Genomic DNA, 23315 nt, shown 5'->3' on the forward strand with positions numbered 1-23315 from the left:
GGCACAGATGGCACGAATACAGAAGCCAATCCAATGGACATGACCACAGTCCCCCCCCCCCCGAAACGCACGCAAACACAGACACCTGTGACCAGCAACATTCCGAAAATCACATCATTCCACCAGTCCACCTGGCTGACCGGCATCTGTTACACAAAACCCAATCCCCCGCCCCTGAGCATGACAACATTCAAACAGTCATATTGGCAGCCCCCATCCCTGACCTCACTGGGCTTCGTAGGCAAACGCGCCCAGTACAGTACCACGCAACTAAACTCCGAAGCTGGAACCCAATGCAGATCTCCTCACAATACATCGCTCCCCAAATAGGAATATGCCACATCACTTGCAAAGAAGAACGCTACACGGGCCAAATCAGAATAGAAATTTAATGCACAACAAAATCACCAAGCCCATACAGCCATTAGGCCATGAACTCCAAAACACATTTCACCATCGTGGGCTGCATCCGCAAGAAATGACCAGCCACTACTTGTGTGACGCCCTGTTCCATCATGTTACACAGAGCCACATTCACGTACGAAAAGACAACATGGAAGCGCACAGAACCGCAGGGCCGTCCCAATGGGGAGGCACTAGTCCAGCTGAAAGGCCGAAATGTTGCTCCGAGCCACTAGTACTGCGTAAGGGCATGTGGCCCATTGGCGATCGTCCCATAAGATCGTAATGCTGCTCCACTGATTAACACGAAGCAGCAGGTGTCGGGAGTAAAAGCCATCTGCAGGAGTGGCATACAGATGGCAGTGGCAAAAGGGGAGGAGATACCTGTCAACCAAAAGAAAAGAAAAAGAATAGAATGCCCATCAGAACTACATTCGAACAACTCACTTCAATGATCGCACTAAATCCACAGCCATATGCATGCTAGCCCACTCCAAAGGATCATCACCACCCAAAAACCACTTGCGACTCATAACTATCTATATCGAGGTGTAAACACCATCACAAACGAGTGTACCTGTGCATGCGTCTGTCAAAACAGAATCCATCAGATGGAATTGGTAACGTGCATGGACACAAGTGTCTGAGGGCGCGTCGAGACAGGGAGGGCTCAACAAGGCCAGATAGACGATGGTCCCACTATGGCAGCCCTGCATCACATAGCGCAGGGGAGGCGGATAGATTCCAAGAAGCCCTGTACATGGCAAACTCTGTACCAAATCACCTGCCCATGCATCCATTCATCATTCCCTCATCCCGGGATTAAAACGCCTGAATATTTACTCACATAACATTAGAAATATCCATTGAGTCTGTGCGTTATGCAGCCTGCAAAATCCACAGTGCCCCAGCCCGTAATTCCAGTGTAGTGAAGTAACATGTATTTGGGAACGTCCGGCCTCATCGCCCACGTCGCTATTGTGCATCCCAAACCATTCATATCAATCATTGCATCCTCGCCATGGCCCCTGTCTCAAGGACATTAAACAATAGAACGTTATATTTGCAGTCAGACCTGTGGGCATTTCCTCGCCGCTAGCTGAAAACCGAAAGCGCCGCCCTTCGAATTCCTCATTTGCAACATCACGTCGAAGAGGCATCTGTGGCCGTTTGAAATCACTAATTAATCCATCTAGTGCGGCTGTGTGTGAAAATGGCAACTGCCTTCACCCACAAATGGGACGCCCCGCCCGTCGTTGCAACTCGGTACAGTGATGCATGAGGGCCCACCGTTACTCGAGTACTACGTACCACTGACCCTTCACAAGTCTGTTCGCGACTGCACAGATAGTATGTGAAACAATGGGACCACAGCAGAATGAACATATCAACCAATGTTACACGGCCATCGGGTACAAATACATGATTGCAATAGCAAGATGCCATTCCTCGAATTGCAGCGTTGTGTGCGGGACGTGCTCGGCCAAAGGGGAGAGCAGTTTGCACAGGTGGAATGAATCACCACAGGTGGAAGCCATACAGCCTGAAAACACATAAATTGCACACCCAGTCTCCTCCCACAACCACACCGAAATGCTACCGGCAGGACTCGCGATGTTGGCCCTGGGGGACCTGATAGCATTGCAAGTACTCCAACTCCAAGAAGAAGACGAACACCAACTACAACCGGCCGCACGGAGGAGACGCAGGAGGAGGAGGAGGCCAAGGCAGGGCCAGCAAGGGCCGCCAGCACAGCCACCACCACCACGCAGGCAGCCCGCAATCCCACGCCTCCGAGCACATCCGTTCAACCTCACTGATGAGCAGATCCACACCCTCTACCGTCTGGACCGGGACACCATAGCCGCCATTGTGGACATGACACAGGCTGACCTTGTCAGCATGATAGATAGCCCAACCGCCATCCCACCCCTACTGAAGGTGGTGTCTGTACTACACTTCCTGGCCACAGGCACCTACCAGCACACAGTCGGACAGTTGCATGGCATTTCTCAGCCACTGTTCTCACGGACACTATTGCAAGTGCTCGATGCCCTCCTGCAGCACGCAGACGACTACATCTCTCTACCACGCTCGGAGCAGGAAATTACCAACACAAAAGTGGGATTCCATGCACTTGCCGGCATACCGGGTTGCATTGGTGCCATCGACTGCACCCATGTGAAATTGGTCGTCCCACATGCCATGGAGGCCCAGTACCGCAACCGAAAACAATTTCATTCTCTGAATGTACAAATGGTGTGTGACTCCAACAGGATCATTACACATTGTTGTGCCCGATTCCCTGGATCAACCCATGATTCTATGGTCTTGAGGAACTCTACAATACCACGCTACATGGAGCGACACGCAGGGAACAGATCCTGGCTACTCGGTGAGTCTCATTACATGCATGATAATGTGGGGTATGTGATTCGGCAATGACCTGGCAGGAAGGGGGGGGGTGTGCGTACGTAGCAATGGCATTCCACATCATACGTTTATCGTCCACATACAGGTGATGCTGGATATCCACTGAAGAGATGGCTCCTCACACCAGTCCGGAACCCACGGGACCAGCATGAGGAGGACTACAACCATGCCCACTCACGTACCCGTGTAGTCATTGAACAGGCATTCGGCCTACTGAAGGGTCGTTTCTGCTGCCTCAGCAGGTCTGGCGGGGCACTCCTGTACCGCCATGAGAAGGTTGCAAAGATGGTGATGGCATGTGTCATGCTCCACAACATGTGCGTACGTAGAAATGTGCCCATGCCCCCTGACGCAGAACTGCAAGCACCTGATGATGGTCATGATGAGGGTGGGGATGTGGCAGCACCTCAAGGAGTCTGCGAGGCACCGGAGGGCCGTGACATTCGTCAGCATCTCATTGATGCATGCTTCTAGCACTCACGCCTGGTGGCTGATACATGGACACGGGACTCGTGGCACTGTGTGTGTCTGGGACATGCACAATATGGACTGTACGCCTATGATGGCCTAGTACACAAAGATCAATGTCCACACATCTCATTGGTTGATCGTGCACTGTTTATGGCATATGTGATATCATGTTGTACACCCTATTGACCCGCCACCCAAGTGAGCCCAACACACCCCCTCCACCCTCCTACCTCCCCCCCGAACACCAGTGTCCAAAGATGCTCATTGTCAGTGGGCAGTCGCTATTGCAAGCCCCCTCTGCGGGTATCAGGGGCACCCCTGCCTGTGGAGCGCAGGTTCCTCCCAGATCTACGTTGGGGGCTGCCCTGGACGGAACTTGCGACGGATGATGTCTCGGCCTGCTCACGTCCATGCATGTCCCTAAGGGTTTGCGAGAGCTCAGTGAGCACACGGCGCACTGCGGCAAGTTCGGCACATACGTCCTTGGACGTCGCATGCAGTTCCCCCCTCAGGCTCTCGGTGCTTCTCTCCATTTGTGCCCTTAGTGTCTCTGTACCTCTCTCCATTTCTGCCCTGAGTGTCTCAGTTGATGTTTCTATGTCTGCCTTAGTGCCCCCACATTCATCGGCATGGTCCTTGAGGAGCGTGGCCAGTTGCTGCTGTTGCACGATTAACTGGTCGAGGGACTGTTGCCTCTGCTGGGCCATGGCCATTTGCGGGGGTGTCACAGAGGGGCTGTTGACCTCATGTTGCCTTGCCACAGGGCTTGTGGGGGATGGCCAGTCGTCGTCTTGTGGGTGCCCCTGCGTGGTATCCTCATGTTGTACGGGATGGGACAGACAGGGGGATTGGGACAGGTCATGGATGGATCTGACTTCGGCATCCCCGTCTTCTGTGTCGGAGCATGCTGCCATCAATGGGGTGTCACCTATGGTGCTGCTGCCACCAGAGGCAGTGCCTTCTGTGGCATCCGTTGGGGGGACCTGTGGTGGTGGTGGTGTGGGCATGCTGGCTGCTGGGGTGCCTGTTGATGTTCCCTCCTCTGTGCTGCCACCTGATTTGTGCTGCTGCCGTGTCTTGATGCGTGCAGCTGAGGTGGAGGGTCTTTGGCCGTTGGTCTTGGCCCTCTTTGCAGGTGTGCTGGTAGGGGTGTCCTGATGCTCGTCGTTTGGATCGGACCCTGTGGTGGAGTAAAGGAGGGCGAGGGTTATTGATGGGTCTGTGGGAATTGGAATGGCATTGTATCACATGCATTGGGGTGGTACCTGAGGGTGATTTGGGTCGGGGCCTTGGAGGTGCTTTCATTTGTGTGTGGGGTGAGGGTGCAGTTGTTTGGCAGCCTGCAGTTAGGGTGTGCCTGCTGCACGTGTAGTGCGTGTTTTAGGGGTTTTTAATTAATTATGTATTTATTGTGGGTTTTAACGTGCGCTATCAGGCCGATGTGTGTGGACGTTCTCCTGGACATGTGTTTCTGTTGCACTATGTGGACACATGGTACTTCACATGGATGGACTTTGTGGATTTGGCATTGTTTTATCTGGCCCACCTACCTGACTCTTCGGATGTCTGCACTCCTTTCTCCATCCCTCCGACTCCCTCTATGCTCTCCATTCCGATGGTGGAGGCACAGATTTCTTCCCAGGGGGTCAACTTGATGGGTGATTCAGGACCTCCCCCGGTGGCTGTGGCAATGTTGCGGTTGGCAGAGAGTATGCTGCGGACGCGTATCCGCAGGTCGTCCCATCGCTTTCGGCATTGCTGTGGGTTGCGGGGTGCGGTCCCCACCGCACTTACCCTCTGTGCCACCAGAGCCCATATGGCCTTCTTGTTTGCAAGTGCCGTCCTGGTCATTTGCGTGGAGAAGACGACGGCAGCATTCTCCTGGAGGGTCTCTGTTAGCACGGTGAGTTCCTCACGGAAGAAGTGGACCTGCCGCTTGCGGTCGCACGCTTTCTTCGCTACTTTTCCCATTTTTGTTGGTTTCGCTAGGGTGGATGACGGGTTGGGGTGTGTCTCAGGGTAGTGTTTTTGGTGGTTGTGTGGTTTTAGTGGTTTTATAGGTGTACGGCGGGATGTTTCCCGTTCCGGGCCCATGTTTTTACTTCCGTTTCCGTATATTTACGGTCACCGTACTTTCCGGTAGGCGCACACTGCGGTGTCCGCTGTGATGGGTGGCGGTATTGCACCTAGGGCGCCGTACGGCGGCGGTGTGGGCCGTTTTGGGGTCATTTCCGCCATCGCGGACTTTGCACTTCCGCCATGCCGTGGTGCTCGTGCCCGATGGGTGGGAATGGGCCGCACTTTGCTCCTTCGTGCAATGGCGGAAACGCTATTTACGCTGTGGCGGTCTGGTCAGTCACTTTCCGCCAGGGTCGTAATGAGGGCCAAAGACTAAAGAAAAAGAACATTGTGAAGTAAACCTAAAGAACGAGAATCTCAAGAGAGAGAATTGTAAAGGTTGGATAACACTATTCTGGGGAAAGGGAAAATGCCCCTTTATAGAAAAAGTATTCAGGGAAACTATGCACAAACTAAAACCAGTAACAAGGAGTAAGATATCAGTACAAGGTCAAAGAGACCTGAGAAGAAACAAGGGTATAATAAAATTCTGAATGAAATGATCAAACAATTCACAAGAGACTACTTTAAAATCACCTGTTGAGTAGAACCAAGAAGAAGGAATTTGTAAGAAGCAAAACCCAGAAGGACGAAGTAATTCTCATATTTTCAATTGTTAGAATAGTGTTATGATAATTTAGGGGTAGTTTTGGTCAGTGGACAGGTTTGTTTGGCCATTCACCGATGAGAACTTAGTGTGTTAGGTAGGGAATTCCAAATGGTAGTAGGGGCAGTTAGGCATTATTCCTATTCTTTAATCAACACAGAGTTGAAATGTCCTCTAAGAGTTGGCATTATTTTGCTGACCCACCACATATGGTGTCAGGAGTTGGACAGTTAACAACTGAGAACATTTGAGGACCAGTGTTATTTATTAAGTTGAGTCCCAAATCCAAATGCCCCTATGGTTCCTACAGTGGAATCCATAAGCGTTGAACTACAGAGCACCACAGAAATTGTTGAACCTCTGGGTGAATGACACCTAATTAGCACTCTTTTAACATGAGTCCCTCCAAAAGGAACACATATAAGACTAGCCTCAAGATCGGGTTAGCTTGGAGACATGAGTTAGTTGTTATGGTGGGCATCATCAATCCTGACTATCAAGGCAATGTTAAAAATCTCCTGCACAATCACTGGAAGAACCTATACACTGTAAAAGATGGGGAAAAGTAGCTCAAGGGATCCTGGAAAAAGCATTGTTCCCAATACTCCAAGAGATAATAGTCCAAAATGAAACAGATAAGGGCTCACAATGGTTTGGTGAAGCAGATCTCCCAAGGAAAAAAAAACTCTCCCAAGTTACGGAGGAGGTGAACACCTTACCTGATCTCATGTTTGCAGAGAGGAATTACCCCATCCTCAAAGAGGCCTTTGCAAAAGTAGTCATGGAAGAAGAGTGGCAGAACCAGGTCAGTCCCTTCATCTTCTTAAAAAGGGATTATTGTACCACGGTGATGTGACCACAGAGGGAGTGTCACTAAACTGATAAACCAACTTGACAGCAGCCCATCAAGGAGTAGGGAAGACCCAAAGCCAAATAACACCTACATTCTATTGGCCGGGATTATTTGCGGATAGAAAGCATTTTGTGCTGACATATGACAACCACTACCTATCATTGACATCCCATTTTCACAATAGCAATGGATATCGTGGGTCTACTAGACATCAGAACTAGGAAATCATTTGATCCTAGTAATAGTGGACTATGCCACTCGTTATCCCGAAGCCTTCCCTCTGTGTAACAACACCACACAACAAATACTAAAGCATTTACTAACTTTCATCTACAGGGTAGGATTCCCAAAAGAGATCCTCACAGACCAGGGTCCCACATTAATGTCCCATTTGATGCAGGAGGTAAAAGAAATACTTCATATTAAATCCCTAAGAACCTCCGTGTACCTCCCACAAACCGATGGCTTAGTGGAAAGTTTCAACCACAATAAGAATACAGCATTAATTGGTATTAGCTAATGGGAAAATCTGGTATGTAGTGATACCAAGACCTTATTCACCATAAGGAAGAACCCCAAGCTTACCTAGGATATTCCCTGTTGGAACGTCTCTATGACAGAGAACCCTGGGACATATTAGACATGGTAAGGAGAACGTGGGAAGAAGGAGACAGAGTCATCCTACCAATTTCTCAAACCTCACACAAATTACGATCTCATATGGTAAGAAACATTGTACCAAAACATCTGGGACAAGCTCAAGAATATCAACCAGCTAGTTATAACAAACATGCAGTTATAATATGCAGTTATAACTTCTCAGTCGGACAATCAGTACTGGTTCTCCTAACCACTTCAGAAAACAATATGGTCTACAAGTAGTTCAGACCCTATAAAATACTAGAAAGGAAAGGCCCACTGAACTATCTTGTATCATAGCTAGACAGGAGACAGAAGACACAGGTATATCATATCAACATGCTGAAGGAGTGGAGAATAGATCACAGTGAGAACATCGCCTTTACTATGGCCACTCTGCTTGTAGACTCTGATAAAGAAAATACCCAACTTTCCTCAACCTGCCACCTTCCCAAAAGGTCATCATTAGGAATTTACTTATTTAGTTTATTGAGGTATTTGCCAAACACCCCAGAAGGGTTACTAATTTTTTTCATTCCATTAGAACTTCACCAGAGAAAATCATTAATTTAAAACCATACATAATCCCAGAAGCAAGGAAAACAATAATCAAAAAGTAGAGAGTTGATATATTTAAGCAGATATTATTGATCCCGCTGAAAGTTCCTGGTCCTCTACCACTGTTTTGGTCACAAAACCAGATCAATCATGGCGTTTTTGCATTGATTACAGGAAACTCAATTCCATATCTGTATTTGATAACTACCCAATTTCGACAATCAATGATCTGATTGAAAAGCAGGGGTCGGCTAAATAAATATCAACTATAGCACTAACGCGGGCTAAAGTTGGCCTGAGCATGTACACCATTTGTATGAAATTACCTTGCCTTAAAGAAATGTGTCTAACAGCAAACCCACAACACTGTCAACTAGCACAATATGCAGTTAAATACCATGGCTTCTTTGTGGGGAATGGCGTGATCAAACCACAGAGTGAAGTTAAAGCCATTCAACAAACTCTCACACCCAAGTCTAAGAGGGATCTTCATGCTTTTCTTGGGCTAATAGGCTACTATAGGAGGTCTATACCTAATTACTCTAGCATTGCTGTTAACCTATCAGATAAATAAGAAAATGCACAACCCCAGAAACTCCTATGGGGTTAGGAAAGGAAGATCAAACGAGTTTTGATTAACTGAAAAATCTCCTCTGTAACAAGTCTGCCTTGAAGATGCCCGACTTTGAAATTTATATTGCAAACAGACGCATCAAAAACAGAACTACACACTGTACTCTAACAAGAACCTGACAGCATCGAACATGGAACAATCTTATGCGACTGTTGAACTTGGCACTTTGGCTTTCAAGTGGGCTGACATCAACTTGAGATACTATTTGACTGGCAGACAATTTAGGCTAGTTACAGACAGTCTTCTTTGACATGAATGAGCTTAAGGAAGGAGACTCAACAACAGAAAAAATAGGTGGCTGTTGGACTTACAACATTTTTGTTTCAGAGTTGAACATAAAAAGGGACCAGATGAAAGGATTGTGGACTTCCTGAGCTACTTTCTGATCATTGGAGATAGGGAAGCCAAGGAAATAACGGGAAAGCTATGTGATGAAACTCAGGAATTCATCCCTTCTCCCCCCCTGTGATGCTAGGTGGTGAGCTTGGTCAGCAAAACACCCTCCCTAGGGGTCGAGCCATGTGGGACCTAACCAGGAAAGTCTCCCCCTGTGGGGACAAGGAATCCCATTCCTCTGAAGAACTCACTAAAGGATATCACAAAATCACCTCCTGAGGAATACCTTACCAAAACCTGTATGAAGAAAGAACAACCATGTGTTACTGTCAGCGAGAGAGGCTGCAGCAGGAAGAGAGTGATAGAGACCTAGATGTTTGACAACAAAGCCCCACAGCAAGACATTACCTGAGAGGAGAGGAGACTGGCAGATCAAGAAAGGCCAGGAGTTAAAAAGCTGCTGGCGTACCGAAAGCAGACAGGTGTATACGCAGTGTCCTGTTAGCCAGATAGAATGAGAAACAGAGGGTGGGGGCATAACTACCAAAATCTCGTGGTGGACTGGCAGTCGCCAAAACTATGCCAACACCACGGCATGGTTGGAACCGCATAACGTCCCAATACACAAAGAGCCGGATGGCCATGCAAAAGTAGGATACGGTGTTTTGGACATCAAAGGAGTAAATAAAGCCAATCACAGGGAAAACGGGAGGCTCAGGAGGCAGGTAGGGAATTATTATGGGACTACTCATATTCGTTCCAGTCACGTTAAAGCCATTATATTATTGAAAGCAAGAGAAGTGGATAACGAGATTGAGAGAAATCTGAAAACCATAAAAGTTAAGAAAAGAAATAGAATTGCAGGACAAACACCTTAGAAGAAAGGCAGAGGGACCTATATGTCCAAAGACAGAGACACTAAAGAGGAAGAATATTGTCAAAACTGAAGGGAAGAGAGAGAATTGTAAAGGTTGGATAACACTACTCTGGGAAAGGGGGAACATACCCCTTTATAGAGAAAGCACAAAAGGAAACTACACACAGAAAGAAACCAGTAACATGGAAAAATATATCAGTACAAGGTTAAAGAGACCTGGCTTCGAGAAGAAACAAAAGTGTACCAAAATTCTGAAAGAGTTCCACAAACAGATCAATGAAGTCACAAGAGACTATGCACAAATCACCCATTGACTAGTTTAATTTTAAAATGTTTTTATTGGCATTTAGAATATACATTAACAGTTTGCTTCTCAATTTGCCATCCTTTTTACTTACGCATATAAAGTTATATAAAGACAACAAACAACCATGAAACAAAACAAACAGTCTTCATCACTAGCTCTGTTCTCTAGGGTACAGTTCTTCCTGTTTAATGATGTCTAGTTGTGCAGGGGAGCACCAGAGTTATCCAGGTCCAGATGATGTCTGCTTGGGTTTCATCTTTCCAGTAGCCCAGTCCCTAATGGTCTTGGGCATTTTAAGTGCGAGTACAGTTTGTTCATGGGGGTTTATCATCAGATGGGTGGAACATGGCCCAGGTCAGCGCCTTCCAGGCCTCATATGCACGACCCAGATCATCTCCAGCCCTAGCCACCCCATCACCACATACCCTTGTTGCTGTGTTAGACCAGTGTTCCAGTTCCCTGTGCCATCTGGCGTACTGTGAGCCCCCATCCCTTTTCCATGCCATTGCAATAGACTTTTGGCCAGCACGCACACCATGTCCATAAATTCAATTATGTGTTTGAATTTGCCAATTCTTGGATAGGCTCCTAGGAGGCATTCTTTAGGCGACCATTCATATCTAGCTATCCCAGCCCTTCGGTAGGCTTGCTCTATTTTTGCCCAGAAGCATTGTACTTTCAAGCACTCCCAGAACATATGCATCATTCCAGCTACTTCTGACCCACACCAAGGGCAGTATGGATTTGCGTTTTCACTGAATTTGGCTATTCTGCTCAGAGTCATGTAGGTCCTATGCAGGACGTTTAGTTGGATCAGCCTGAATCAGGCATTTCTTGACACTTCCCGGGGGTACATTAGGATCCTTTCCCACTCCTTCTCCGTGATGACAGTCTTCATATCTGCCTCCCTCCCTTGCTTTAGCTTGGCGCTTTTGGGGTTGGGTCTATCTGCCAGTCGGTTGTAGAGCCTGGACACAGGTTTCCACCCGTTGCCCAAGTTATAGAGTAGCATTAGTAGCGGGTCCGGTTCCGATTCTCCGGGCCCTTCTTTCCAATGACTTTTGGCTACTCTTCTGATCCTCTGATACCATAGGAACTGGCCGATGGGTAGTCCTTCTTTCTCATTCATGGATACAAACTCCCTAAAACACCCTGTCCATATGTGTCCCCCCAGGTGTAAATGCCGTATCCTTCCCACTGCCTTACGGTTGCCTGGTCTGCCTTGTCTGCACAAACAGCGGCTGTGATTGGTGTCTCGGGTGAGTAGGGTGCTCGCGTCCTGTCAGTTTTAGAACCCTGTCCCAAACTCTCCTGCCTAACCGTACAACCATTGGGGTGTTCTTTAAGCACCTCAGTGAGACCCACAGTGTTACTTTTAGGTGCACAGGTGTTACTAGTTGCTTTATCAGTTTTGTCTCTCGGGTTGCCCCATCTTCAAGCCATTTGGTCATGAAGCTGAGTTGTGCAGCCAAATAGTACTGCTCCAGGTCTGGTAATTGGACCCGCCCTCCTTGTACAGTAGTGTTAGTGTGGTCAGAGATAGCCTATGCCTAGGGATCCCAGAGTAATTCTCGCTGTAGCTTTTCTAGTAGCCGAAAGAAGGAGGCTGGCACATAGCAGTGAACATTTTGGAAAAAGTATAGGAACTGTGGTAGAACTATCATCTTGACTATAGCGACCCTGTCCATCACTGACAGTGGGAGCCTGGACCAAAACTTCATGGACTTCCTGACTCCTTGCACCGCTAATACAGTGTTTTCTTTGTGCGTTAAATCAGGCGTGCACCAAATATTCACCCATAGGTACCTAAACAGGTGTAGCTGCCACTGGATCCCAATTTCCGGGAGTTCACCCTCTGACTTTTTTTCGCTAGCCCCGCCATTGGAAATATGCAAGGCTTCTCCCTGGTAGAGGAGATCCCTGAAACCCTCGCATAGTTCTTCAGCACTTCTAGGACGGTTGGAACATTAAGGTGAGGGTCCCGCAGATATAGCAGTACATCATCTGCATATAGGGACACAACATGATACACCCCGCCTACTCTAATACCTGAATCAAAGAATTGTTTCCTGAGGTATATCGCTATAGGCTCTAGTCCCAGGATGTAGAGCATTGGTAACAGCTAGAAGCCCTGTCTGGTGCCTCTCTGGATATCCCATGGTGCTGACACTGTCTTGCCTGTCTTTAGCCTTGCCACTGTTGCTTCATATAGGTATCTTAATCCACCCAATGAAATATTTGCACAACCCAAACTTCCTCAGGACGGCTATCAGCCATTACCAGTATATAGAGCCAAACGCTTTTATGGTGTCTAGGGAGAGTACAGCATATTGTTCATGTGAGCCTGTTTGTGGGATAATGTGTTGCAGCCTGCGTAAGTTTATTGCCGTGTTTCTACCTGGTATAAACCCGGTCTTATCTTTGTGTACTACGGTCCATATAACTTTTGACAACCATTTGGCCAGTATGGTCATCATTATTTTAATATCATAGTTCAGCACTGCTAATGGCCTGTACGAGCCGCACTCATTTGTGGGCTTACCAGGTTTGGGTATTGGGACCACTAATGTTTCCCTCATTCTCCTAAGTAACATATTTGTTTTGTATGCCTCCTTAAAGACCAAGTGCAAGACCGGGGCCAGCTCGGTGCAGTACACCATATAAAACCCAGAAGTTAACCCATCACTCCCTGGGGTCAAGCAGGTGGTTAGTGACTTAATGGCATCGCTTATATCACCAGCTGACAGCTCCCCGTTTAGCCTTTCCCTTTGGGCGTTATCTAATGAGGGTAGACCTATTTCTTCTAACGTGTCCAGAATCTCATCTTGGGTATTAGTGTGTCGTGATGATACAATCGTAGGTAGAATTCGCTTAATTGATGATTGTGGTGTGTGCACAGAGCCAGATTCATCTTTTATTTCTGTAATCAAGTCTCTAGGGTTCTCCCCTTTGCACAGCCACAACAGTAACCTGCTGGGTTTGTCCCCCTCCGAGTGTGCCCTGGTGGTTTTTGCTATGTAGTCGAATTTTGTTAGTCTAGCCTAGGCATTCTGGCAATCGTCCCTCATTGCCGCCAGCTCTAATTCTGCTTCCCTAGTTTTGCGGGCAGATGTCTCCATCAGCTTGATCTTCCCCTCGCCTACTTCCAGTTCCTCAGCACTAGCAATGGCCTCCCCCCTAACCACAACTTTCAGTGCCTCCCATATTGTATCCCAACCCTTGACACTCCCCACGTTATTATCTTTGTACTCCACAATTCTGGTCCGAAGTCCTTCTTTAAAGGCGCCATCAGTCAGTGCATCTGTTGGCCATAGTAGTATGGGCGACCAAGGGCTGCGCATCCTCCACTCCATTAGTAGCAGGGAATGATTGGATATCGACCTGCCTAAATACAGTGTCGACTCAACTTGGGGCAGGTGTGTTCTTTCTATTAGTAGGTACTCTATCCTAGTATATAGCCCATGTGGAGATGAGAAATAAGAGTACTCCCGGCTCTGCGGATGAAACTGCCTCCATACCTCAGCCAAATCCAGGTTCCCTAACACCTCATTGAGCGATGACAGAGCCACCCTTGCTCCCTGTGCCGGGGGACTAGATCAAGGGCGAGGTCGCGAACACAGTTTAAGTTCCCCTCCCCCCCAGATAAAAAAGGCAGCTAACCTCGTGCTCAGCTTGGGCAGATATGCTGAGATTCCAAGGTTAGGGAGGTAGGAGTTAACTATGCAGATCTCTAGTTGTTCACTGCTTCCCCTGAGTATTATATATCTCCCTTCTGCATCTACCTCCTTAGCCATCAATCGGAATGGCACTGTGTCGCTAATCCACATGTACACTCCTCGTGCATATTTAGAATATGCTGCTCCATAGCCCTGTCCACCCCAGTACTCTGTTACTTTGTCACTGCTATCACTAGTGAGGTGAGTTTCTTGCAGTACAGCAATGGAGATTTGTTTCCTCTTTAGGAAGGATTTGATCCTTTTCTTCCGCAAATATGTGCCCATCCCTCTGAAGTTCCATGTCAGCACTTTTACGTCAGCTGCCATTGCTGTACTACGTAACCCTATACCACACTCCACCCGCACTTTGCAACCAGTTGCTGGTCTCCCCCCTTTCGCACCACTCTCTGCCCACATGCTTCCCCATTCAAGTGTTTTGTTTTCCCCTATATCAGTTGAAGTGAAGTCCTTAGAAAAGTTCAAACAACAGAAAAGCAGAGTTGACCAACTGCCCCCAGCAAGTACTCCAAAGAGGTAATGCCAACTGTACACATTCTGCCACGTTTTTCTATGCAACTCTCTCTTCCTACCAAGTAGCCACTGGTTCTGTGCGTCCCTCTCCCCTTCCAACACTTTGACCATCTCATAAGTAACAACATTCCAAACAATAAACCAAACTGAAAAACTGCCCCCAGCAGCCGCATTTCCACTGCGGCGCTCAGGCGCCCTCGCACCATCTTGGCCCGTCCGGGTCATTGTGTGTGAGTTGTGTTGTGTCAGCAACAGGCTGACACCTAACAGTGCGCCGGGTGGGACCACAGTCCCAGAGCAAGTGGTCTGGTTTGCCCCGCCATGTTTGGATGACTTAGTTACGATTACATTAAGGTTAATTATCACGTGGCTCTGGTAGCCATGCTGAGTTATTGGCTAGCTCGACTCCCAGCTCCCCCTGTGGGCAGAGCGCCTTTCATGTGTCTACTTATTCACCTTCAGCCAAATTGTTGTGTTCCATCCACATTGTGGCTGCAGCTGGCGTCTCAAGAAAGACAGGCTGTTCTTTATATAACACTTTTAGCCTGGAAGGGTACATCAGCATATATTTAAGATTCAGCTGCCTGAGCCTGGCTTTGATTGGTATGAAAGAATTGCGCGCCCTCTGGACACCTGTTGTGAAATCCGGATATATGGCTATGTTAGAAACTAATTTGAAAAAACTCTGGGGTGACGTTGAACGCCGACCTTCACATTAAGCGACCCGTTTGTAAGGTTCGATGATCAGGTACTTGTGTCGCATTTGTTGGGAGAGAAAGAGGTACCAACCCCAAACTCTGTCAGAGATTATATTGAATTGAAACTCTCCTTATTACAAATGTGCCAAACTTGGTCAAAGGTTTGATCCCAAAAGTATTGTTTATTGTTTCCACAGATACCTTTGTGTTTTAAAGACTAATTTCAAATGCGTCTGCCGTTTGTATGGTGACAAGTGTTTCGGCACACCTTTAGTGCCTTTATCAAACCAGGGTTAATTGTGACAAAAAGAATTTTTATAACATCAATAGTAATCCCATGTTTATACATGATAGAATAATCACAAAGAGATGAGAAACAAATAATGCAAAAGTGCGCTTTCACAATCCAAACATTGTCAAATTTCATAATAATCCATGTGTGAGAAAACAGAAAAAAGAAAAAAAGAGAGAGAGAGAAAAAATAAGGGAGAAAATTCGGGAGGGGGATCGGGTAAGGAATTATAAGGAAAAGAGAATAACATGAGAAATAATCATTAGTTGAACCATCTTATTCGGCCTGATGCATTTTTTCTCTGTTATATATGTCCATGTGAAAATACATGGTTTTCTTACAAATATTGTTATCAAGTGTCTTTGCACAATTTCTATTACTCTCTTCAAATACTATATGGTCTCATATTTTGGAATGTTGCCAGATTACTACTTGAAATGTCAAGACCAAAAAATCAATGTGCCCTTATATTTTGTGCTGTGAATACAATTGGTTTTGGACAAAGAGTAATGTAATTACCTGAGTACTTGATATGTATGTGCTTATTCCATCTGTGCGTGCTGTAATAACGGGGTTAAATCCCTGATGAGAAATATAATTCTGAATTAGTTATGCTTTTTGACTTCAAACCTGTAATTGTCGACGATTTTGTTGGACTTAATTAGTATTTGGGTGCTGCCATTTTAGATTACAGGACCCTGGGGGCCTCATTACGACTCAGGCGGTAAGGGGTTTACGGTGGCGTAAACAGCGCCGACCCTTACCGCCTGATTCCGAGGTCCCTTAGCGCCATGGAGGTTTTAACACATGCTTTTAGCAGGTGTTAAAATCCATGGCGCTAAGGGACCTTGATGTTAATTACGCCACCGTAATTTACGGTGGCGTAATTAACGCCTTCCCCACTCCCATTATGCCCTATGGGGCAAAAATGGGAATGGGGAAGGGTAAATGGGGATTGGGGACTTACCGCCCTGCCAACCTCGGAATGGGGCGGTAAGTCCGCCAACCACCATGGCGTAAACTTAGTTTACGCCATGGTGGTAAAGGTACGAACCAGGCGGTAACTTACCGCCTGGGTCGTAATGAGGCCCCCTGTCATGGATGCTAATAACATATTTGTTTAGCCATAGATGTAGAGATCATAAAGAAAAGCCTGTAATATACTTGCAAAGACATGTTCAAAGCATATAATGAGCTCTGCAATATATTTTGTAACCATGCGTCCCATCGGTAATCCTAAAAAAACATATATTTTGGTCCTACTCACTATAATTTATGAAGATATTGAGGCTCTCGCAACCATAAAACACGTTTCAATTTCGGAAACCAAATGTGCCGCTTCATAAGCGTGTTGGCTGCTACAAAGTACTCGGATCTGCACGTTAGAGCGCACTCGTCAGTTACGACGGCCGTGACTATAAACGTTCCAGTCCAAACGTAAAGTCTGGGCTGTGCATATTGTTACAATCTGCCAAATTTGTATCTTACCTTACGTATTAGTCCATGAACGCTCGTCCGTCTAGACGCAGCCGCACTACGGTGATCACTTTAATAACCCAGCGCCGTATGTTGTCAAAGAGTACCATGGCAACCGGCGTAGTCCTTTTTCCATGGTGGTGTTCCTGTCGGCCATGTTTTGGGACCACTTGCATTGCTTCTAATGGTGAATGGTGTTGATGAACAACGCTCATTTTAATAATACGTCACAGAACAGAATGTGACGATGTATGCTTGATTGTACATACTGAGGGAATATATATTCCCTTATATTAATTAGTTGGACCCTTTAGTAATACGTTGTTTCAAATTTTATTTTTCATTATCACATAAGGGCAGATATCCTTTTGGTTTTTCTAACTAAATGTGAGAATTGTGACTATGTGTTATGCGTATACCATATGAAATTGTGTGTCCTCACTGATATCCTGAATTAATGTTACTAGGGTACTAGCGAACATCTGAGACCTAGACATTCTATAAAGTGTGACTTGGGGATATATTAGTTTTATTGTATTTGTTGTACTCTATGTTTGTCCCATTATATTTCTACGTGCTATACGTAACTTGTGGTGGTTTAATGTTACAAAAAATGTTTTGGTCATGGTGTGTATTCATAGAAAACAATACATTTCACTATCAGTGTTCAAGCCAATTTTCAAAGCTTATGTCATGATGCCTACCCCCGGGGACCCAGACCAAGTCCAGCAACACCAGAATCAGGCATCAAGTTATCCCAAGCAAGCCCAACAACCCCTGCTAGAGGCTATTTGGGTCCAGTCCTGGTGGCTATGGCGCCAGTCTCCTATGGAGAGTCAGTCCTGGCGCAATAGGCGCCATAGGCACCAGGCTCATAGATTAAAACTTACCTGATGCAGACCATGCTGCAAACTTACCTGATGCAGACCATGCTGCAAGAGCTCCAAGCCAAATGAGGCTGGGAAGGGACTACTTTACTTAGGACTCATTTTTTCACTCCGGCGGGGCTGGGGAGGAATACTTAACTGGGACTACTTTGGAGGCTATTTAAACCACGCCCGAAGAGCAGCACATGCTTTGCGTTATTCTGCATCCAGCAGCGTAACGCTCACCGTGCCTGCAAGTCTGCATCCAGCCTTCTGCCACACCCGCCTCGAGTTTGGAGCTCCTAGAAAAAGGGAGAAAGAAGGAGAAAAGGTTAGAACAAGAGCAATACCGTTGATCCTTACCTGAATTCCCGATCCATTGCGCTTTCGAGCTGGAAGAAAGAAGATAATTATGCACGTCGCCTCGCCTGATGCAGCGCCGCGCTGAACTCACCGGCCTTCGCAGCATCTTCACATTCCACTGCATCCTCCTGCATGTTCCCGCTGCACTCCGGCACCTAAGGAGAAGACAAGAACAACAAGGTGAGCCAAGGGAATACACAGAGGAATATTAGTTACCCCCCCCATAGACTTACCTGATTTTACCACCGGGGGTACTATTCCTCTTCTCGGATCGGCGCAGCTTCCACTGCATCTTTGCCGAACCCCGGCCACTAAGGGGAAACAAAAGGACAGCAAGGTAAAACAAAGGGACTAACAAGGGTAACCCTCCTCACCACAATAGACTTACCTGATTTTACCGTCGGAGGCATTATTCCCCGAGACTTCATACTTTCTCTCAGCGCCTGAATAAGGGACAAAGCAACAGGTTACATATTGACATTATTTTATCGAACTGTGTTGGATAATACAAATCCTTACCAGAGTTTTACCGGTTGCCACGAGGAACTCTTCACTAGGGTCAAGCTGCAACCTGCAAGGAATAGGACAAGAGTGAAAGTCAGGCATTTGAACTCTTACGAACTACATTCTTACGGGGTCTTGCCGGGAATCTCGGAGTCAATATTGTTCTGGAACTCACCAATTCCTTCCAGCCAGTGAAGCAACTGGTTATCTACGCTCCCCTCCGCTCAATACAGGATGGAGAGCTCATCTTTTCAAACCATCAGGTGAGACTATAAGAGGGGACATCAAAGGTGATCAGTGGGGAGAACAGCGGGGTTGGGGGGATTTACGCTCAACTCCACCGGTGGTTAATTCCCTTTCTCCATTTGCAGAAGAATATTCCTATGGGCCAAGCAAACGAAGTTAGGTGGGCCAGTCCAGTCCATCATCTCGCCCCTACACGTCACTTTGGTGGAGACCGCAGCTGTTCAGTTCAGATCGACGCCTCTGTGGGAGCCAGGTGAGCGTAACAGAACGCGAAGCCTACCTACAAATTCCCACCCGGGCGTTATGGATACCTCAGAAACTGACCAATTGGCCCAATTACTAGGGGAACTGAGGGCTGAAGTGCATTCGGCCTGCCAAGAAACCAATGCTCTTAGGAAAGAACTGATTTTGTCAAAGGAGCGAACTGATGACCTTGCTAGGCAACTATTGCAAAGCCAGGTTGGACAAGCACCCCTACTTGGTTCCGGGGGAAATCCAGCTCCTGTGTTATCAAGTAACCCTGTGCAAATAAACCTACCAGGAAATATTCCATTGGCTCCGCCCGAACGCTTTGCCGGAGATCCCAAAAGGTTTGCCGTGTTTATGAACCAATGCCGCTTGCACTTTTTATGCAGACCTGGAGCCTTCCCAAACAATCAAGCCAAGGTAGCCTTCGTATTGTCATATCACAGCGGCAGTGCAGCTGATTGGTCAATTCCACTAGACACTCAGGATGACCCAATTCTTCGGGATTTTCAGGGCTTTCAAAAGAGCATGGAAAGACTATATGCCCGGCACTCCCATGGACAGGCCCTGGATAACGAACTTTTGTACCTACGACAGGGTAACCGGGACCTTCTATCCTACATCACGACCTTCAATAGGTTGATAGTGGAAACCGGATGGCCTGAGGTAAAACGAATCACGTTATTTCATCGAGTGCTTCGAGGAGAACTCAAGGATGTCTTGGCTCAAGTCGTGAACCCACCTGAAGACTGTGCCGAATATATAGACTTAGCGGTCCAGTTAGATCACAGACTTCAGAACAGAAAGGCTGATCGAGCCAAGTTTGAGAATCGGGTGTTGGTCAAAACCCACGCTAACCCCAAAGGAGCAGATGCTTCAGAACCCATGCAAATTGGAGGGGTTAAAGGACCCTTAACCCAGAAGGAAAGAGAAAGGAGACGGCAAATGCAATTGTGTCTATATTGTGGAACTTCGGGACATTTTCTAAGGGATTGCCCTGTAAAACCACCCAAGAAGGTGGTAGGAGCTGCTGATAAAAGCCATATGAAGTCAGACTCGGGAAACGACCACGCCCGACAAGTGTAGAGGTCGGCTTGCTGAGCTTGAACAAGGATACAGGGCAGCCATCACGTATGCACGCAGTAAGGGCATACATTGAAAGCGGGGCCATAGGAAACTATGTGGACGATGAATTGGCTTCCAGGATGAATCTATGTCATGATCTCTGCTTCCAAAAGATCAGGACCTGCCCGACTCCCTTGGAAGCAGACCCATAACCCGGTTCCGAGTGCCAGCCAGTCCCAATTGGGACCTTTTGGACCCTGTCCTGGCGCCAGTGGCACCAGGCTCATAAAGATGCCCAGTCCCAGCGCTGGAAGCGCCGGGCTCATAATGCTTGGGTGGACTTACCTGCAGCAGACCATGCTGCTTACTTACCTGCCAGTTGAACCCCTGATCCTCTTCTGTTTGGGACTACTTTTCCTGTTGGGTGGGGCAGGAGCCACTCCCTAGGTTCAGAACACTGGAACTCTTCTGGAAAGCAGGAACTCTTTTCTTACCTAGGCGTGGCTGTGGAAGGAGACACCTAAGCACTACAGGAGGCTATTTAAACCACACCCGATGGATGAATCTTGCTTTGTGTTATTCTGCATTCTCTGCAGCAGAACGCTCATCGTGTCTTCTGCTTCTGATCCTGGGCCCAAGGGAACAAAGGCTTACCATCCTGGAATCCAGTCTTCAGCAGCACCTGTAAAGACAAAGAAAGAACAGGTTAGCACTACGGTCTTCAGTGGCAGCGCATCTCTTACCTGGTCCATCGGCTGTCACCAACGCCTCGCGCTGCATTCCGGCATCTGAAAGACAAAGGCTTACCTACTCTTCGCATGCTCCGGAGGTCTTCGCACTGCATTCCGGCATCTGAAAGACAAAAGCTTACCAGCTCTTCGCACGCTCCGGAGGCCTTCGGCGCTGCATCCCGCATCTGAAAGACAAAAGAAGGTGCGTTTAAAGACATTGGGCAACTTTATTACTCACGTGCCATTACTCCTTCCCACGCCGACTCCAGTGGGTATTCCAGTACCCTTCAGCTTCTCTAAAGCTCCGAACTGGTACCTGCAAGATAAAAGGGACAGTTAGTGCGCATCGTGAAGCAGGCTACAAGCGCTTACTTACGTGCTTCCAGGCGCTTCTATTCCTCACGCGGGTTCGATCCTCAACTCTCATCAGCCCGCCATCCGCCATTGCCGGAACCCTGCAAAACAAGAGATATCATTACAAAAGACTTTTAAGACATTTGAAGTGCCCAGAACTTACCGTTCGTGCAGTTAACGACGGACAGCAGTCCTCTGAGGTCAAGAGGCCTGCACCCTTATCCAGTGAAGAAACTGGTTACGGCACCCTGCCCCGAGGCAGATGGAGAGCTCGGCGTTCACTTACCTAAGGTGAGGGCGTTAACCTTTGGGGTTCTACAGGAGAAGAGAAAGGGAAGAGGAGAGAGGCACCCAATAACCCCAGTTCATTAATCCCATATTTTCTATCTGCAGACATCTTACTCTTCGAGTCAGACATACAGTGCACAGAGGTCCAGCCCAAAGAGTCAACCGTGTGTTACACATCACCTTTGAAGATACGGCATTCACCCAGTCAAGACCGGCGCCTCTGCGGGAATCAGGTGAGCGTTACAGAACACAAAGCCTACCGCAAAACTCCCACCCAGGCGCTATGGAAACCTCGGATACCGACCAGCTAGCCCAGTTACTTGGGGAACTAAGAGCAGAAGTGCATGCAGCCCGTCAGGAAACGAATGCTCTAAGAAGGGAACTGATTATTTCCAAGGAGCGAACAGACGATCTCGCTAGACAATTGCTACAGTCACAAGCCGGACAAACTCCGTTACCCGCATCAGGGGCAAATCTTCCTTCAACATCCTCTACGAACCCAGTGCAGATCAACCTACCTGGGAATGTACCTCTGGCTCCGCCCGAACGATTTTCTGGTGACCCAAAGAGGTTTGCAGTATTTATTAATCAGTGCCGGTTGCACTTCTTATGCCGGCCAGCAGCCTTTCCAACTGATCAAGCTAAGGTAGCTTTCGTGCTTTCGTACCTTAGTGGCAATGCGGCAGACTGGTCGATCCCTCTAGTTAATCAAGATGATCCGGTTCTCCATGATTTTCAAGCTTTTCAGCTCAGTATGGAAAAACTGTTTGCAAGACATTCACAGGGGCAGGCCTTGGACAATGAGCTCCTTTCATTGCAACAGGGTAATCAAGACCTTTTGGCTTATATTGCGTCTTTCAACAGACTGATAGTGGAAACTCGATGGCCTGAGGACAAAAGGATTACGCTGTTTTATAGAGGTCTACGTGGAGAGCTCAAAGATGTGTTAGCCCAAGTAGTGAATCCCCCGCAAGACTGTTCGGACTATATTGACTTAGTCGTTCAAATTGACCACAGACTGCAGAACAGGAAGGCCGATCGTTCCAAGTTTGATGCTCGAGTATTTTCCAAACCACCAACTCCTACCAAAGGAGTAGACTCCGGGGAACCCATGCAAATAGGGGGCCTGAAAGGACCACTAACACAAAAGGAGCGGGAAAGGAGAAAACAGCTGCAATTATGCCTCTATTGCGGAAACTCGGGGCACTTTCTTCGAGACTGTCCGGTGAAACCAGCCAAGAAGGCAGTAGGGGCTGCAGTTACCAGGGTCACAAACTCTGAGCAGGGAAACGACCTCGCCCGACAAGAATAGAGGTCCTCTTGCCGAGCGTTAAAACCAGTTCAGTGACCTCGCATTTCGTGATACCTATGGTCCTCATTAGCCCTGAACATCCGGATCGATTACATGCGATTGAAGCTTACGTCGACAGCGGTGCCATCGGCAATTATGTGGATCATGAAATGGTTTTGAGGATGAATCTGACTCTTTGTCCAAAGGCTGTAAAGGACGTCATTACTACGGTGGATGGTACGGAGATAGCCTCCGGACCAGTAACGCATACCACCCAAGAAGTGACGCTAGTAAGTCAAGATGGACACCATGAGAAGATCGTGTTCGATGTGATCAAGGCCCCTCAGTTCCAGATTATTCTAGGAATTCCTTGGTTAGAGAAGCACAATCCTCAGATCGATTGGCGAGCAAGA

The 23315-nt window shown here is 47.5% G+C and overlaps 1 protein-coding gene and 1 long non-coding RNA gene across 2 annotated transcripts in view; one reads left to right on the forward strand and one right to left on the reverse strand.

Moving 5' to 3' along the window:
* The window catches only part of LOC138566780 (cytochrome P450 2G1-like), a 552906-nt gene that overhangs the window by 328950 nt on the left and 200641 nt on the right, over window positions 1-23315 (forward strand). The gene's annotated exons all lie outside the window — the stretch shown is intronic.
* LOC138566781 (uncharacterized) lies at window positions 13891-17044 on the reverse strand. The gene is made up of 3 exons (XR_011302013.1): window positions 16961-17044; window positions 15992-16054; window positions 13891-15576 (listed from the first exon to the last, which is right to left on the reverse strand). It is a non-coding gene; the product is annotated as an uncharacterized lncRNA (long non-coding RNA).

The sequence above is a fragment of the Ambystoma mexicanum genome, chromosome 2p, assembly GCF_040938575.1.
Source record: "Ambystoma mexicanum isolate Mex_15411 chromosome 2p, UKY_AmexF1_1, whole genome shotgun sequence".
Classification (NCBI taxonomy): Eukaryota; Metazoa; Chordata; class Amphibia; order Caudata; family Ambystomatidae; genus Ambystoma; species Ambystoma mexicanum.